The sequence below is a fragment of the Canis lupus genome (genome assembly GCF_048164855.1).
Source record: "Canis lupus baileyi chromosome 16 unlocalized genomic scaffold, mCanLup2.hap1 SUPER_16_unloc_6, whole genome shotgun sequence".
NCBI classification, from domain to species: Eukaryota; Metazoa; Chordata; class Mammalia; order Carnivora; family Canidae; genus Canis; species Canis lupus.
In genome coordinates, this window is record NW_027326433.1 from 1 (window position 1) to 6,029 (window position 6,029).

Below are 6,029 nucleotides of genomic sequence, written 5' to 3' on the forward strand. Positions count from 1 at the left end.
CCCAGAGAGAGAGAGAGAGAGAGAGAGAGAGAGAGAGGCAGAGACACAGGCAGAGGGAGAAGCAGGCTCCATGCACCGGGCCTTGGGCTAAAGGCAGGCGCCAAACCGCTGCGCCACCCAGGGATCCCGGTCTATTGTTTTCTTTTCTTGTACTGTCTTTGCCTACTTATGATAAGGGAAAAGCTGGCCTTAAAAATGAGTGGGGAAATATTCTTTTCTCTTCAACTTTCTGGTAGAGTTTGTGTAGAATTGGCATTATTTCTTCCTTAAATGTTTGGTAGAATCACTCATGAAGCCCTGTGTATTTGAAGCTTTCTTTGTGAGAAAGTTGCAAATTATACACTCTATTTCTTTAATAGTGATATTTAAGTTACATATTTATTTTTGAGTAGTTTACATCTTTTATGATCTGTTCATTTCACCTTGAATTGATTGACAAATTATTTTATAATATTCCCTTCTTATCCTTTTAATATCTGTAGGGATGCCTGGGTGGCTCAGTGGTTGAGCATCTCCCTTTGGCTCAGCTCATGACCTCGGGATTCTGGGATTGAATCCCACATGAGGCTCCCTGCAGGGAGCCTGCTTCTCCCTCTGCCTCTGCCTCTGCCTCTCTCTGTGTCTCTCATGAATAAATAAAAATAAAATCTTAAAAAAAAAAAAAGAAAAGAAACAAGGGACATGTCACCCCGTTTTTTTTTTAAGATTTTATTTATTCATGAGAGACACAGAGAGAGAGAGGGGGGAGACAGAGGCAGAGACACAGGCAGAGGGAGAAGCAGTCTCCATGCTGGGAGCCTGATGTGGGACTTGATCCCGGGACTCCAGGATCAGGCTTTGGGCCGATGGCAGGCGCTAAACTGCTGAGCCACCCAGGGATCCCTGACCCCTCTCATTTCTGATACTGATAATTTATGTCTTCTCTTGTCTTGTCTTAATCAGTCTGCCTAGAGGTTTATCAGTTTTATTTATCTTCTCCAAAAACTGTCTTTTGGGGCACCTGCGTGGCTCAGTGGTTGAGCATCTGTTTTTGGCTCAGGTCGTGATCCTGGAGTCCTAGAATCGAGTCCCTTTTCAAGCTCCCCACAGGGAGCCTGCTTCTCCCTCTGCCTATGTCTCTGCCCCTCTCTCTGTATCTCTCATGAATAAATAATTACAATTTTTAAAAATAAATAAATAAAAACTGTCTTTTCATTTCACTGGCCTCTCTATTTTTGTTTTCCGTTTTCTTTATTTGTGCCTTGATCTCTATTATGCTATTTCTTCTCCTTATTCAATGATTAATTTTCTTTTCTTTTTTTAATTTCTTAAAAGTGGATACTGGGGAAGCTGAACACCGCATTAGCAACATCCCATATGTTGACATGGTTTCAGTTTTAGTACGAAATAGCTCTTAATTTCTCTTTTGATTTCTTTGACTGGCAGGGTTACTTAGAAGTATGTTGTTTAGTTTCTAAATAATTTGGAGATTTTTCAAATCTGTTCATTTCTAATTTAATTCCATTGTAGTCACAGAACATATGTTGAATGACTTAAATCCTTTTAAACTTATTGAGGCTTGTGTTATACCCATGAATTCTGGTATTAGATGAGCCTATGATCTATTTTGGTAACTATTATGTATCTACTTGAAAAAAATGAGTACTCTGATTTTGGGTGGAGCATTCTATAATGTCAGTTAGGTCAAGTATGTAGATAGTGTTATTCAAGTCTGCTATATCTTTACTGATTTTCTATATATTTTTCTGTCAATTATTTAGAAAGCAATATTGAAATTTCCAACTATAATTGTGTATTTATTTGTCTCTCTTTGCCATTCTCCTTCATATATTTTGAAGTTCTGTTATCAGATGCATAAATTTTTAGGTTATGTCTTTTTTATTAGTTGATATTCCTATAATGATGGAATAACCTCCTTTATCCTTGGTAATATTTTTTTACTTTGAAATGCACTTTGTCTTACAGTAATGTAGCCACCCAAGGTTTCTTTTGATTACTGTTAGCATAGCACAATTTTTTCTATACTTTTAACCTACTTGTATATTTCTATTGCAGATGATTCTTATAGACAGCATATAGTTGGCTTTTGCTTTTTTATATTTTAATTAGGGTGATTATACCATTACACCTAATGTAATTATTAACATGACTACATTTAAAGCTACTAAACTCTCTATGTGTCCCATCTGTTCTTTGTTTTGCTATTTTTTTTCTTTTTCTTCCTACTTTTGGATGACTGAGTACACTTTTAAATTAAATTAAATTAAATTAAATTAAATTAAATTAAATTAAATTTTATTTGTTGGCTAGTTAATTACAACTCAGGTTTTGTTAGTTTAGCAGTAGTTTAATGGCTTGTAGTGTTCATCTTTAACTTTTCACAGTCTATCTTCAAATAATATATGATTTCATGATTGGCATAAGAACCTTACAATATATAGTGTACTTCATTTCTCCCTTACTGGCCTTTGTGCTAATGTCTTCATACATTTTGCTTTACTTCTAAACAGCACACTATATTATTTTTTTGTTTAAACAATAAGTTAACTCCTTTAGGAAGTATAGTTGATGTATATTAAATTAGTTTCAGATGTACAACATAGTGATTGAAGAATTAATACCACAATAAGTGTATTACGGTATTATTAACTATATTCCCTACATTGTACTTTTCATCTGGAGACTTACTTTATAACTAGAAGTTTGTACTTCTTACGTCTTTTCACTCATTTTGACCATATCCCCGCCCTCTACTTTAATAACCACCAGTTTGTTCTCCATATTCATGAATCTGTTTCTCTCTTCTTTTTGTTGTCAGTTTTCATTTGTTTAAGATTCTACATATAAGTGAAATCATATTGTATTCAGATATTTAAATAGTAAGAAAAACCTTATGTATTTACCTTTGGAGTTACCAGTTCTAATGTTCTTCTTCCTTTTGTGTGGATCCACATTTCTATCGCAATCATTTTCCTTCTGCTTGAAAATACTTTCTTTAGCTTTTCTACAGTGTAAATCTACTAATGATGACTTCTTTCAGCTTTTGTAGGTCTCAGTCTTTTGTTTTGCTTTTATTTTTGAAAGATCTGGATATAGAATTCTAGTTTGATAGTTGTTGGTCCCCTCTCCGCTTCACTGCTTTAAAGATGTTGCTCTACTGAGTTCCATTAATTCCAACAAGAAATATGTTACCATTGTTATCTCTATTTCCCTATATGTTGTGTGGAGGTTTTTCCTTTGGCTTATTTTTAACATTTTCTCTTTATTGATGGCTTGAGAAGTTTGATTATGATGTGCTTTGGCATAGTTTTGTCCATATTTCTTGTGTTTAGAGTTCATTGACCTTCTTGGATTTGTGGGTTTATTAGGGTTACCTGTTTGGACAATTTGGGGGCTATTATTTTTCAAATTATATTTCTTCTCCCTTGTAGACTCTATGTATGCATATATTAGGCCACTTGAAGTTGTTGTATAACTCACTAAGTAGAGACATGGGTTTCTTAGTCTGGGATTTTTTTTTTTTAAGATTTTATTTATTTGACAGAGAGTGAGAGCACAAGCAGGGGGAGCAGAGGAGAGGGAGAAGTAGGCTCTCTGCTGAGGAGCAAAACTGATGTGGAGCTCGATCTTGGGACCCGGGGATCATGACCTGAGCCGAAGGCAGACATTTAACTGATTGAGCCACCCTGGTGCCTCATCAGTCTGGTTTTCTTTAACATAAGAAATATTGTTATAACTTTTTTATAAAGATTTTATAATTTATTTAAGAGAAAGAAGAGAGCACACGTGGGTGGGGCAGAGGAATCTCAAGCAGACTTACAGTGATCTAGGAGCCCAGTGAGGGGCTTGATCTTATGAGCCTGAGATCATGACCTGAGTTGAAACCAAAAGTCAGATGCTTAACCAACAGTGGCACCCAGGCACCCCAGTTATAGTAACTTTTTAAACATCCTTGTCTGCTAGTTGTAACACCTGTGTAGATTTTGGGTTAGTTTTGATTGATTGCTTTCTATCCTTGATGTGGGCCATATTTTAGACTTACTCAGACTCTTCTTAGAAGTCTACCCTCTTCCTGTATGCTCTTAACCCAAAGTGAGACTTTTGGGTCAGAAGGAGATACTTCTGAACTGAACTACTGATCAATGTCACCCAGTTCTTATCTCTGTCTTATTCTAGGTATATCATACCCCCTACCATCCTTACCTATTGGTTGAGCACCTCTGTCCTTCTCTTTATTTATAATATTCATGAGCAACAATTGGCCAACTGGTCCCTACTCAACCCTACCCAACCATCATATGCCACAAGAATTCCTTTATGCAGAGCCCTGTGAAGACCTTGGCCTGAATCTTCTACTCAAGTAACCCCTTTACCACTAATATAATGCTCTGTGTTTCCATTTATAGGATATTACCTAGCCGTATGTCCTGTTGTCTCTGCCAACTCAAAAATAATATTGAGGTTGTTTGCAAGACAGTCAAGCTGCATTGTGACGGTGAATGTTTGACAAATGCCACACGTTGTGGTGAGTTTGAATTGCCTCGTCATATATATATAATATTTGTATTTAAAGATTTTATTTATGAGAGAGAGAGAGAGAGAGAGAGAGAGGCAGAGGGAGAAGCAGGATCCATATAGGGAGCCTGATGTGGGACTTGATCCCAGGACTCCAGGATCACGCCCTAGGCTGAAGGCAGGTGCTAAACCGCTGAGCCAACCAGGAATCACCTCATGATATATTTTAAATTTTATTTATGTTTTAATTTTTATTTTTAATCAACAATGATCAATTTTTAACTAATGATGTCACTGCATTATTTTTATTCACTTACAGTTCAAACCCCTAAATTTCTTTTTTTTTTCAAAGATTTATTTGAGAGAGAGAGAGATGTGAGTCGAAGGAGGGGCAGAGGGAGAGAATCTCAAACAGATTCCCCACTGAGTGTGGAGCCCATTGCAGGGCTCAATCCCATGACCTTGAAATCATGACCTGAGCTGAAACCAAGAGTTGTATGCTTAACCCACTGAGCCACACAGGCACCCTTAAAATCCCTAAATTTATAAGAACTATTCCTTTGTTATAAGTCAGATTCTCAGTTACATTATTAAATTAATTACTCCCAAATGAAAACATATGCATCATAATTTGTAAACTAATTTCATATGTATCAGAACTCAGGTCCCCCTTGTCTTATATGACAGGTGGAGATATATTTTTGTTTATTGTTTGTTTTTACAAGTTATCAAGAGTAAAAGTGATGCTGATTTATAGATAAAGTTTATTCAGAGCCTGAGAGTTCCTGTTCCCTAACCAGAAGCTGCTGCCTTCTTATGGATACAGAGCACTCTTCTATTCTTGGACTGTCCAACTCTGAACTTTTTCTGAATCCTCAGCTTTTCTATCCAAAAACACTCAGATACTTTTAAGTATTTTTCTGTATACTATGTTTTATTGGCACTAACTTCATGACTTCCAAAATGTGCTTCTGCACCCAGATAGCTTGAATATGGTTCCCTATCAATGATCTAGGGTACATCATAAATAACACTTTGCTACCTCTGTAAATACAATGTTGCTTATTTTTCAAAACAATTTTTTACTAATTACTCCCTTATCTCTTAGAGGTGGGCAGAATAGGCATGTTTAGCCTCCTTTTACAGGTGAGGAAAAATTAGATCAGAGGTGTTAAGTACTGTTGCCTAGCACTCAAGTGTCCCGTTTAGGGCTCTCTACAAGCCCGTTGCTCCTCCTTTCTTGTGACCTTTATTACCTCCTCCTCTGACTCTCATCAACACCGCTGAAAATACTTCTAATTCTTCTGGAAATGAAACTCGGTTGGATGATACTGTGCATGTACACAAGCCATATGCTGACTTTCATGTAGTGGGAAGCTCTGGATGGTACCCTAATAACTAAAGCTAGAAATATTAGAAATGAAAGTGAAGTATATTTCTTCACATTCTGACAAAAAATTTCTTTATCCCTTCTGCATTTTAAAACCTCAAGTATTATTCCATTGATTTATCGA